Source organism: Typopeltis vanoorti, chromosome 4, assembly GCF_054136105.1.
Source record: "Typopeltis vanoorti isolate ZY-2024b chromosome 4, IOZ_Tvanoo_1.0, whole genome shotgun sequence".
NCBI lineage: Eukaryota > Metazoa > Arthropoda > Arachnida > Uropygi > Thelyphonidae > Typopeltis > Typopeltis vanoorti.
The window spans coordinates 151,368,839-151,382,698 of NC_143552.1; the positions used below are offsets into that span (position 1 = coordinate 151,368,839).

The window sequence follows — 13,860 nt, forward strand, 5'->3', positions numbered from 1 at the left end:
CTCTCTGCAGCCCAAGAGGATACTGAAAGGAATATATTGCCTGTTGGAACATGGATATACAAAGACTGTATGAAGAATTACAAACCACCCACTCAAGACATCACTGTGGAACTTCTTGTTAGCCTGAACATAGCAAGAAAACTGTCCTGTCAATCATACAGAACATGACTTCAAACACTCTGCCGTAAAGCATGGACACTACCATGAAAAGTAAGAGATTGCTTCAACTCTGTACATCAAGAAAAACCAAATACACCCTAATCGAATAGTGACCCATAGAATTAACCTCTCCAGAACACATGCAGTCAAGAAGATACCAAGAAATGTTAAAACAGAACTGGATCAGGCAAAGCATGTAGTCATCATGAATTCAGAATTTTCTCATCCTTTCACTCCTTCCAAAATTGATAAAGCAATTCAAGTTACTAGGAATGGAAAAACTGCTTTCAGAAGGCATGTTTCCAGAGTTTGCTAAGCACATGGAGCAAGTAGCTAGAGAGTGGCTTTGCCGTTCCTATTCAAACATCCTTGCTAGTGATTAACTACAAAGTGCCTTTAAACATTCTAAGATAATAGCTTTCTTGAAACCTGGCAAAAGTGAAGACAAGCCTGAAAATTACCACCTGATATCATTGCTCGGTCTTCTATAAGATCTTAGAAAGACTCATTTATAACCATATAAGTCCAGTAAATGAAAAATATATCCCCACAGAACAAGCTGGGTTTAGACAAGGGTGTAGCTGTGTGGACCAAGTACCCACTCTTACAACACATATAGAAGCAGACTTTCAAAAATGCTTGAAAACATCTATAGCATTTATTGACCTCACAGTTGCATACAACACTGTATGGAGTTAGGGCTTGCTTCTTAAGTTACATCATATAATACCATGCAAAAAGTTGTACTGTCTTCTTAACAACTGCCTCACCATTCCTTCCAGGTTTTCACAAAGGATGCTGTAAACCAGCCCTACAGATTGAATAATGGTCTACCCCAAGGCTCTGTTCTGGTCCCACTGCTCTTCAATTTGCACATTAGTGATTTGCTTTCTTTCTACTGTCTCCATGAAGTTAGCCTTTGCCAATGAGCTTCCAATAGCAATTCAATAGGATATATTAACAAGAGTTATGCTAAGTACCTATTTTAGAAGTTGGAGATTACAGCCAAACCTAAATAAAACAGAGGTGTCTAGTTTTCACCTGTCATAAACAGATCCATGGGAAACTCAAAAGTGAGATGAATGGTCAAATACTCAAGTACAACCCAAACCATAATTTTCTGAGTATCTCACAGGACAGGACCCTGACATTCCATATGCATTTCAACACTTGCTGCTAAACTGGCATCCCACAACAATATTATTCAGAAGCCTGTCAGCACATCATGGCATGGTGTGTCCCAGAGGAGGTGCTCCGGGCTGCAAATATCAGCTTGATCTATGCCCTGCAAAATATTGTGCACCTGTGTGGCTGAATAGCACGTGCGCGCGCACACACACACACCTCAAAAATCAATGCCCAACTCAACACCAGTATAAGAATTGTGACAGGAACAATCAAACCAACCCCATTATGATGCTGGCTTCCAGTTTTAAGCATATGCAGAAAGCACTTCCTTCAAAGAGAATATACAAAAATCATGAAACAATCCCCAACTCCCAATCCACACTGATCTGGAAGTGGCAGGATGTGACAGCCTCAGATCTCAACATTCCTCTTTGAAAACTGTAGAAGAGATGATCGAAGGATTTAATATTTCCAGTGCTTGGAAAGAAGAGTGGAACAATATGTCAACCTTGTTTGACAAAGAAATTCTAAAGGATCCAATTAACTGACCATCTAGCTTTGATCTCCCTCACTGAGTCTGGCAAACACTTAACTGTCTTCGAACTGGACAAAGCAAGAGTGCAGTATGCTTACGCTCCTGGGACATCAATTCAACTCTGGCTTGTGATTGTGGAGCATCAATTCAAACACTGACTCACATTATGTATGAATGCAGCTTACAAGTCTTCTCTGGCAGCCCATTGGACCTAGTAAGCATATCAACAAAAAAGGCAGTGGAGTGGCTGATGAAATTTGAACATAAATTTATGACACAAATGAGCACTTTCTTTGTGTAATAGTTTACTCTTATATTTCATATATATTCTGTTCTATAAGACTGTTTTTAATTTTAATTAAACCTGCTCTGTACTCATACAATAAATAATAATAACTGAATCTATCACTGATACTCAGTATGTTCTCTGATAACTTTTCTTCTGATTTTGGAAAAAATTTTAAAAACTTGCATACAGAATTGGGCAAATGAGGGCAATATTTATTTATGAAGGCAGCATGGATTTGTTAATAAGTTTTAGTAATATGGTTGCCTTTTAAATAGAGTAACAAGAGCATTGAATGAGGTAAGGCATACACTTTTTTTTTTTTTTAAATTTTGGAAAGGCATCTGATAGGGTACCACATGACAAGTTGATGTTTAAGTTGCAATTTGGGTTTGAATATCATGTTAGTGGATTAGACTGGTAACTGCTTTTCTGATAGATATCAGAGAGTTCTATATTGGGAGGCAGTATCAGAGAGCAGAAAGGTTACAATGTGGTTCCACAGGATTGTGGTGACCATATCTGTGGACCATTACTATTCAAACTTTATGTCAATGATATTGTCACTGGTCGATATGTGAAGCCTGGGATGGTTATTGGCAATGATGTTGATGTCATCAAGAGGATTTGAAGCTGGAAAAGTGAGCAAATGGATGGAGATATAAGGTTAAATACAAGTAAATGTCAAGTTTTGAAATTTGGGATCCACGGATGAAATGTTTCACACTCACTGGTTGGAGATATACTGGAAAAAGTGGAGGATGCAAGGGATTTTGGGATGATGATAAGAGAGAAAGTTGAAGTTCAGACAACATATTGCAAAAATTGTGAAGAAAACAGCAAGGATTACTGCAATACTGAGGAGGATGTTGACAAGTTTAATAAGATAAAAAAAGTGGTGGTTCTATTGCATAAAACCCTGATCAGACCATATCATATTACTGTACAGATATGGTGACCACAATTTGAAGGGGATGAAATAATCTTCGCGAGGGTGCAAAGTCAGATAACGAAAATTATATCAGGACTGTACACAATGTAGGTTATGAGAATAGACTGAAGGAATGCTAACTACAGAATTTTGCAGACAGAACAGGAAGGAGGGTACAACAGACATTTAAGCTGTTGAGAGGTATTTACTAGATTGACACTGGAGAGATCTTTCACATGGTAGAATGAAGAGAAGGAATAAGGACAAGGGGCCATCACTGGAAGTTGCAAAAGGAAGTAGTGAGTAAGAGGTTAAGAAATAAGTTTTTTGCATGAAGAGTGGTAGGAACATGGAATGCATTACCTGAAATTGCTCAAAACAATTTTTCCACACGATGAACTGTTCCTAAAATTCCATCTCCAGAATAGTATTTTTTCCTTGTCCAAGTAATATTTTACTAAAGAAAAATCTTAAATTTTGCAAAATGTCACATCAAGATAGAAATAGATGTCTTCTATTTAGAAGACTGCATTAAATTTTTCTCATCCATCTATATGTTCACTGGGCATGCACAGATGCCGTATGGTCACTCCAATGCTTGGTGATGTGCGGCACCAAGCCTTGTAATGTAGTCCTGTTGTATGCTTTTCTGGAGGCTTGAACTCTCTGAAGATCAGACACTACACACACACACACACACCATCCATCCATCTCACTGATGGTCTATCCCTTCCCCTTTTTCAATGTGAAGGGATGGAAGTTCTCCTTCCATCCAATATTTCCAGACCTAATTTCCAGATTATTATTAAGAATGTTCCTTCAGGGAATCCAAGGATTTATGGAGGATAGACCCATTTAGACACTCCTACTTAAATACTTCTTTTTCTCCTAGAATGGATCTCACATGCATTCTGACCACGTCCCTATTCAGCTTCCAGGGATGACAATGAGTTACCCCCTCCACCAACCATAAGCTGCAAAATCTCTCATGTGTCTATATTGTAAGTTCCACTTATTAATTTATATGTTTCTATCTTCTCTCCATCTATTCCTTATAATTTGAAAACCACATTCCTTCCACCCTGTCCCTATACACACAATTCTATACGCTGATTATCATCCTGATTACTCACAAATGGAGCTTTTCATCGGTCTCCTCCATTGGAACTCAGGGTAGTCATATCTGCACACAGTAGTCCATATGTAGTTATATGAAAGCATTGTAAAGTGGGAGAATAACATCTTTATTCATACAAGTTAATGTTTTCTTTAACCATCTCAGCAATGTGGCCTTGAACTTCTGTTTACCATCAATCCCAAATGGCTTCTGGCTTCACTTGCAGCAAATTCTCATTAATATAATACTATGCCTGTATGTCCTCCTTAAAAATGCATAAACGTATACCTGGGAACACTGAAATGGCATTCATTGTCATTTGACCATATAATATGCTTCAGTCATCCGAATGAATTCTACATCAGCTATGTTCCTTATAACTCTCCTTACCTTAGCATTATCGGTAAATAACTGGATACCACACTCAATACCCTTTCCATTATTAATCTACAACCTAAACAACAATGGTCCAAGTATAGAACCCTGTGGTACACTACCGGTTACATTCTTTATCTTAGAAACAATACCTTGTACATAATTTTCGAATACCTGCCAGCTCCCACCCTCCACTTAATGCTACATATTTTGCATACTCATTCCTTTTAGTTTGTATAACAACCTCTCATGTGGAATTCTACCAAATGCCTTAGCAAAATCCAGAAGCATCATCATATATCCATTTCCCTTATCCAACTCTACTGCCACCATATTATAATAGTGCAACTATTGTGTCAAATCTACTGATGAGGCCAATTCATGGCCTCATCAGTTTCTTACAATAGAGTATAGTGCAGTTTTCGCAGGATATTAAACAACTTGTAATTTCTTCAATCCAAAATGCATAAAGTTACACTTTACAACTGGCTGGCAGCTATTATCTCTTGCGTACAATGTCAGTCTATTCAAATGCATGATCTATACATTGGTTTCATTTAGTATTACTTCCCCTCCCCTAGCTTAGCATTATAGAAAACAACTAGGCATTTCTCCTCATATCATCCCAAATATCAATAAAATACAAATCAAATATGGTCTAAGTAAAGAGTTCTGTGATAAGACCATATCACCAGATATCCATTCTTATGAGTTCCAATTTATTTAATAACTTCCATACAGCATTCTGTTAAATGCTTTTGCAAAGTCTGGCAGCAACCCAGTGTAACCATTTTCCTTATATAACATAACTGTCACTTGATTACAGAAAATGCATAAATATTAAGGTAAATTTTTCTTTCAAATTATTTTGATCCCCACAAAGTATCATCTTCCTATTCATCCATTCCTAAAGCCAAGTCCTAACCATCTTTACATTTCTTAACAATCTAGAGTTACTGACTGGTTTGTAATTCACTATTTCTGTCTTCCATTGCATAAAAGGAACTATTCTGCCCTCTTTTCAGAATATTACATACTCTTGGGACACCCTACCAGTGTTGAGACTTAACCAGGTGTTAGTAAGGTGGCGGTGTCACAGTTATTTCTTTCTACATGTTTGGGGTCTGTGACACCCCATCTTACTAACGCTGGGTTAAAAGGTCACCACATTAGGCACTGCCAATTCTCTAAATACAGACAAGATTGAATATGCAGATATCCAATCTAACCCTGCAGGCATATTCAATACTGATATTTCTGCAAAATCCAAAGCACCTTCAGTTCACCTACTTCTATTCATACATCAATTCTCAACATGTCACTGCAATATCATACCAGATGAAAAACCTCAGCAAAATGACCATTAAAGTAATGTAAACATTTCCTCTTCTGCTATCCCCTTCCTGCCATCTATAATCAGTCAAGTTATTATTCTCAAATTATGCTTCCTTTTTTTTTACTTCCTTGTTTAGTTTGCTCAGGTAATTCCTCTCAATCTGATTTTGCCTGCCTTCATTACCATATTAGTCATTCTTCTAGCCTGTACTTAATCGTGTTTCTCATTATATTTCTTACATAACATTTCTTTTCATACAGCTCCTGCTTAATGATATCACTCATCCACCTGAATAATCCTTCTAAACCAGGGAATGCAGTTCAGTAGTGCTTCCTTCAAAACTCTTCATGACTTCTCATGCAATGCTAATATCTTTCCATTGTAGGTATCATAATACTGCTCCAAGCCACCTCTTATATTTTTCATATTCAACCATTCTGTTTCCACGACATAACCTTTTCTTAACATTAAAACTCCATGTTTGGTCACCGCTTTCCATATCAATACTGTATGATCACACTGTTTCCCAATCAAGGACAAAGCTACACTTTGGTTATCGTTTTGCTGTCTGTGATTAGGATATAGTCCATAACATTGGTTACATGCAAATCCTCTAATGCTATAACCAGATCCAACAATCCCATATCCCAGGTTCCCTCCATCAGATGTTTTATGTAATTATCAATCATTAGTTCTATACACTGCACTGGTTTTAGAGTTATGGAATTTATACAGTTACTAATAGGTAATTACCTGAAAAAGCATATAAAGACTCCTGGTCCCGTGGAGTTTGAGAGTGCTGGATCTGGTAATATCATCCATTGGATGATCTATCCATAACTACATTATCAACTTCAACTTTGATCAAAGAAAGTGACCATGCAGTCTTATTCTGGGCATTGCTCAACTCAAAAAAGAGTTTATGTAGAGCAGCAAAGCTGGAGATTAAGACAAACTTAAGTGGTAGTTTGGAGTAGTGCTATAGCATAAGAATCTACAAGAAAAGACTGTAAGAGTGCATGGGAAATGATCAGGTATTGTTCGAAAGAGAGAGAGAGGCCATATCAGATATCCAGGATCAAGAGGATAAAATGAGTAGGGATTAGATGAATGAGTAGCAAAGCAAATCAGGAGCTGAAAAAATAAAATAAAATAAAAAAGCATTGTGGATGAAACAAATAAAAACAGTGATCATAATGTTCATGAGCAATACAAAGTGCAGGCAAGAAGGGTGATAAGGAAGTCTAAATCAGATTATGAGAAAAAATTAGCTAAGCAGGCTAAAGTAAATCCAAAAGATTTTTTTTTGCTATGTAGCAAGTAAGAGAAAAAGAAAGAATAATTATGTAAGGATAACTTTTCTCAATAGAAGAAGAATAAGAAATAGTTGAGTTACTAAGCAATCATTTTGCAAAGGTGTTACATCTGGGTGGAGACTTTTGCAGTTCCTAATGTAAGAATTGAGGTCAACAAACTAGTGGTGCTCAGCATATTCAAAAATGTCAATGCAAATACAGCAGTGGCTAGACAATAGGTTGGCCAACCTGCTATGAGAACATGCTAGAGAAATAACAGTGCCTCTGACAAAGTTATATAACTCTCTGTTCTGACGAGCTTCCAAGACAGCTCCGAGAGAGAGAGAGAGAAGTAGCAAATTGTAGGCCAATTAGTATCTCAGGAGTGGTTGTTAAAGTAATGGAAAAGTTGGTTAGAATTCAGGAAGTATGGATAAAAATATGTTACTCTATGGGGGCAGCACAACGTTATAAAAGGTAGTTCCTGCCTTAGTACTTTATTCACATTTTATAATAAAGTGTCAGTGAAATTGGTTAAAGGAAACTGGAAAAGGAGAAAGGTGACCTGCAGGCACACGAACAGTACAAGGCACAGGACAGAAGGGAAACTAGTGTGGTAAGAAAGGCAAAAGTAGATATGTACGAAAGTTAGCAATGCAGGCTAAAGAGAATCCCAATCAGTTCTTTCGAGATGCTGAAAGTAAAAGAAAGAATGTATATGGCAGTGTGATTTTAAGGAATGCTGATGGTAGGGAGATAACTAAATCAGTCAAAATAGTAGAATTACTAAGGGAATGCTTTGCAAGAGCATATCATCCAGGTGGTGATATTGCAGGAATGAGAGAGAGAGAGAGAGAGCCAAAAGCTTACATGGGAACAGAGGTAAATGAAATGGGGGTGCATAGTATATTATAAACCTTAATGTGAATACAGCTATGGTATTCACATTAAGGTTCAAGTGGATGGGTATACCAGCTCAAGTTTTATGCAAAGTGGAGAGGGAATTGTCAGTGCCCTTCACCATATTGTTTAATGTAAGTCTTAGATCTGGGTTAATCCCAAGGAGGTGGAAAGAGAAGAAAATAGTTCCATTGCATAAAGGATGATGTAGCAAATTACTGACCAATCGGGATATCAGGAGTTATTATCAAAGTTGGTCAAGGGCAAAATACAGGAATGGATAGATGGAAATGGGATGCTTATGGGAGGGGGGGGCAGAATGGTTTTGTGAAGGGGTAGGTCACGCCTCACTAACTTGCTCATGTTTTATAATACAGTGACAGCTGACTTGGATAAAGGTAATTGGTTTACAGTGATACTGCTGGATTTTGCAAAGGCCTCTGACAGGTTATCACATGAAATTCTAATCAGTAAACTGCAGCAAATGGGGATGGATATAGGGTTGGTGAGATATATAGGAGGGTGGTTGATTGAGAGTTATCAGAGAGTAGTTTATTCAGGAGTAGAGTCCAAAAGAAGGCCCGTGACTAGTGGCTTACCACAGGGTTCTGTTCTTGAACCACTACTCTTTAATTTGCTCATTAATGATATAGGAAAGGATCTGACAGGAACTGTACATTTATTTGCCAATGATGCAAGGTTGGGTAGAGCAATAGTTAATACAGTTTAATGTGGCAGAGTATAAGGTTATGCATTTTGAAGTGAGGAGATTACCAGCTGTATACCACATTTGTAGAACTGTACACCAGGAAATTGACAAAATCATAGACTTGGGAGTGTTAGTGGATAGGGAGTTAAAGTTTAGGGCACAGGTAGCAAAAGTGGCTAAAGCAGCTCATCAGATCATTTGGTTACTGAAGAATACTTTGAAGAGCAGAGACAAGCAGGTTATTGTTCCTCTTTATCGAGCCTTGATAAGACCCCATCTTAACTACTGCATGCAGATCTGGGCACCAGGGTTTCTTGGTGATGAGGAAGAGGTGGAGAGGATCCAGAGGCAAGTGACCAAGATGGCAACAGGTTTATGGAATGAACATTACGAGAACAGGTTGAAGATTTGTGGGTTAAAGAAACTGGGTGATAGGTGGAAAGGGGGTGATATGATTAAGACATACAAAGTACTGAGGGATTTTTACAAGATTAATTCAGAAGAAAGCTGTCAGAACAGGTGAGGTGGTGGGAGAACTTGGGGCCATCAATGAAAACTAAGAGATTAGTTAGCAAGGGTGTTAGAACTAGGCTTTTTGCTTGGAGAACAGTGAATGAGTGGAATAGGTTGCCAGAGTCTGTTGTGGATGTCATAACTGTGAATGAGTTCAAAGCAAAGAATAATGTACAAATGTTGGATAGTTCTTGACATGATGTTTAGGGCCTCCCTCTGAGTCTTATTATTACTAGTAACTCCAATATTACTAGTAACCCCTTGGAGTTACTAGTAATAATAATATATTTTTCAAACATGGAAGTAAAGTGGTGTCCACTTTATTTCCATGTTGGGAAATAAATTCATCTTCCACTTAAAGACATTCACAAACATCCACGTGCAAGTATCTTTTTGAATGTCTAGGTGGGAGATGAATTTCAGTGACCAGTGCAAGACTTCCACTGATTACTGAAAGCCCTGAAGTGGACTGAAAAGGTTTCATGTTTGGTCTGCAGATTATGTAAAATAATAATAATAATTGCAGGCGTAGACTTCTGTGGCTAATTGGTTCAAAAGACATTTCGGTGATTACACCACATTTTTTATTATTCAGTTATACAACATACTGAAATAATAGTTCCCGACAAGTTTCGTAAATCATAGGATTTACATCTTCAGGGGTAAATAGTATAACTTAAAGTTTAAACAAGAGAAATTAATAAATACAAATCATAACCGTCTGGCTATTCATAAACTCAAATAACAGAATTCTAGTAGCAAGGCTTATACGTTGGTCATACATAACTGGTAATTAGTTTACGGAATTAACAACGCATATAAAGTATATTAATTAAAGGTAACTTTAATAAATAACTTCTATATTTCGGCAACGTCATGTTGCCATCTTCAGGAACATAAAGATATGGTATGTGCACGCAGGCACTAACAAAAGCAAATGAGGAAGAAAGCAAGAAACTAATATTGTTCCTAAAGTCCTAGTGGTGCCCTCTGGTGGGCTAATTTGGTTGACTTGGCAGTTGGGCTGAAGTTCTCAAAATGTAAGTCTCCCAAATTTGGGGTAGTTTCATGCACCCAAATTTGTTGAGGTTAGGAACATTTTTTAGAGCTGCTGAAGATTCCTTGAATAATCTCTCGTATTTTTGTTTTCTTCCAACGAATTCTATGGTTGGTATCTAAGGCATGGTCTGCCAGCCCAGAGCGGTGGAACTGGTGAAACCAGCAATCCTCCACCCCCCCCCTCACAACAATATGGGGTTATAAAAACACTATATAACAGGGCAAAATTAATCTGCTCAGATGACAAGGCCCTAACTACTGAACTAAACCACATCCACAACACTTTCTTAGCCAATGGCTATAACCCCAAAAAAATCCAAAAAATACTCAAACCAGTAAACCACACCCCCCCCCCCTCCACAATAAAGATTACACTAAATCTATCACCATCCCCTACATCCAGGGCACCTCTGAGAAAATAACCAATATCCTCAGAAAATATGACCTTACTTCCTGTTACAGATCATATAAAATGGCATTTCTTATCCACTCTACCAAAGACCAACCACTTCCCCTAGACCTACCTGGTGTATACCAGGTCCCTTGCAGCTGCAAATTGTCCTACTTTGGCCAAACAGGCAGAACAACAAATATCAGGATTTCACAACACAAAGACTACATCCAGTTTCACCAGTACAGCTGCTCTGGGCTGGCAGACCATGCCTTAGATACCAACCATAGAATTCGTTGGAAGAAAACAAAAAATAATACACCGCAGCAAGTTTAAATACGAGAGATTATTCAAGGAATCTTCAGCAGCTCTAAAAAACGTTCCTAACCTCAACAAATTTGGGTGCATGAAACTACCCCAAATTTCGGAGACTTACATTTTGAGAACTTCAGCCCAACTGCCAAGTCAACGAAATTAGCCCACCAGAAGGCACCATTAGGACTTTAGGAACAATATTAGTTTCTTGCTTTCTTCCTCGTTTGCTTTTGTTAGTGCCTGCGTGCACATACCATATCTTTATGTTCCTGAAGATGGCAACGTGACGTTGCCGAAATATAGAAATAATTTATTAAAGTTACCTTTAATTAATATACTTTATATGCATTGTTAATTCCATAAACTAATTACCAAATAATAGAATGCAGATATAAAACGTTATTGACGTTGAACAATACTGGACAATGTCACCTGTTCTTGTTCCCGTTCAAGCTCAGATTACAGTCCAAGCTCAGATTGAGGTAGATTTTTTATTAGAGCTGACCACACTTGATGGAGAATTAAATCTTGATTTTTATTGCATTGGGTTGGGTTTTTCAGCATATTAGCAGCTTCTTTAAATTTTCTTATGTAGCAGTTGTTTTCTATGTATGACACCGTAATTTTTTGCCAGACTACATCGTGTCCAGTGGAAGTGGTATGGAAAGCAAGACCCGTTTTTTTGTTCTCTTTTGTATAGTATGTCTTTTTGGTGTTCAGTCATGCATATTTCTCCAGATCTTCCTGTCTGTCCTACGTAGCAAATCCTGCAAGAGCAATGGATTTTGTAGACTTCTGGTTTTTTAAGAGGATGATGAGGTGGTTTTGGTGGATGTAGGAATCTTGAGATTTTTTCCATAGGCATGAAACAGAATAAAATGCCTTAAAATGCTTCCAACTAATAACACAATAAAACAGGATTACAAAAATGTAATCTTGCTTCCTTATATCAAAAATGTTACAGATAAGCTAGCCAAATTAATGAACAAACACAACGTAAAAGTAGCCTTCCTTCCTACAGAAAAAATCTCAAGATTCCTACATCCACCAAAACCACCTCATCATCCTCTTAAGAAACCTGGAATCTACAAAATCCATTGCTCTTGTGGGATTTGCTATGTAGGACAGACAGAAAGATCTGGAGAAATACACATGGCTGAACACCAAAAAGACGTACAATACAAAAGAGAACAAAAAACAGGTCTTGCTTTCCATACCACTTCCACTGGACACGATGTAGTCTGCAAAAAATGATGATGTCATACATAAAAAACAACTGCTACATAAGAAAATTTAAAGAAGTTGCTAATATGCTGAAAAACCCAACACAATGCAATAAAAATCAAGGTTTAATTCTCCATCAAGTGTGGTCAGCTCTAATAAAAAATCTACCTCAATCTGAGCTCAGACTGTATGAACGAGAACAAGTTCATAAATCCTACGATTTACGAAACTTGTCGGGAAATATTATTTCACTATGTTGTATAACTGAATAATAAAAAATGTGGTGTAATCACCGAAATATGTCTTTTGAATAATAATAATAAAAAGTCACAAATATATCTTAGCCAATGGTCAGTAGTGATAATAGGTTTGCGACTCTTAGTGGAAAGAAGCCAATAAGATAGAAAGGAGTCTTTTTTTTTTTCTTGCAGAGATATCTAACATCTTTCTCTTTTTGTGCAGTGCTCTTTAAATTACTATTCTGATAAACTGGATCTCATTTATCAGGATCATTCTTAGTGTATTTTTATTTTCCAGAGTGCTGAATATAATCAATGCATTCTAATGCAAAATAGAGATGAATGCTATGACACCATAGCATTCAGGGTAGTAGGTGACATAGTCACATGAATTTTTCCCCCTTCAGAATTTTCCTCTGTTACTTCAGCAGCATAAGACTTTTGAGAGGGGTATTGTGGCATGTAATCTATTTAGTTCATAATATAAGATTTTCTGTTTTGGTTAAATCTTTTTTTTTTTAAATTTTTTTTATTGCACCCTCCACGAATGAATCTCCCACAATGAGTCAGCAGATTCACTGTGGGAGATTCATTCAACTGACAACATATTTATCATACCAAATCTTAAAATCCTTAACACTCCTTGCATTAACAACACATTCTGGTAATGCAATCCATTCACTGACAATTCTCCATGTAAAAAATCTACTCCTCACACTCTTTGCCCCACTCTTACATAACTTCCAGAGATGGCCTCTGGTTTTTACCCTCTTACCTTCTACATCCTCTCACTAACTTAAATGTCTCTATGATATTATCTCTTTTCCTCCTATCAACCAAACTTTGCAATCCACATTTCTTCAACCTCTCTCCATAGCCAGCATTCCAAAGTCCTGATATTGTCTTAGTCACGCGTCTCTGGATCGTCTCCAGTGTTTCCACATCACGCTGAAAACCAGGTGACCAAATCTGAGCACAACAGTCCAAATGTGGTCTGATCAGTGCTTTATACAGTGGCACAACCACTTCCTTATCCCTGTATGTTAGAGTACTTCTTATCATAGCAGCACTATGATGAGCAGCCTTTGCAACACTTGCAATATCCCTCTAACTCCAATCTACTGTCAATCATCACACCCAAATCTCGAATCTCATCCACTTCCTGCAATATAGTACAGCCTTATATTTCTGCACTCCAAAATACAACACCTTACACTTATTAATATTAAAACTACAACCCCACCCATTGTCCAAGTCAAAAGTCTATTCAAGTCTTCCTGAAGGGAATTAATATTAGCAGTGGTACTTATAATTCTCCCCAACTTTGCATCATCAGCAAACAACTGAA

General features: G+C 37.5%; 1 protein-coding gene across 1 annotated transcript in view; it reads right to left on the minus strand.

Annotated features, from left to right (window-relative positions):
* Exo84 (exocyst complex component Exo84) overlaps positions 1-13,860 on the minus strand; it is a 230,949-nt gene that overhangs the window by 126,440 nt on the left and 90,649 nt on the right. The window lies entirely within an intron of this gene.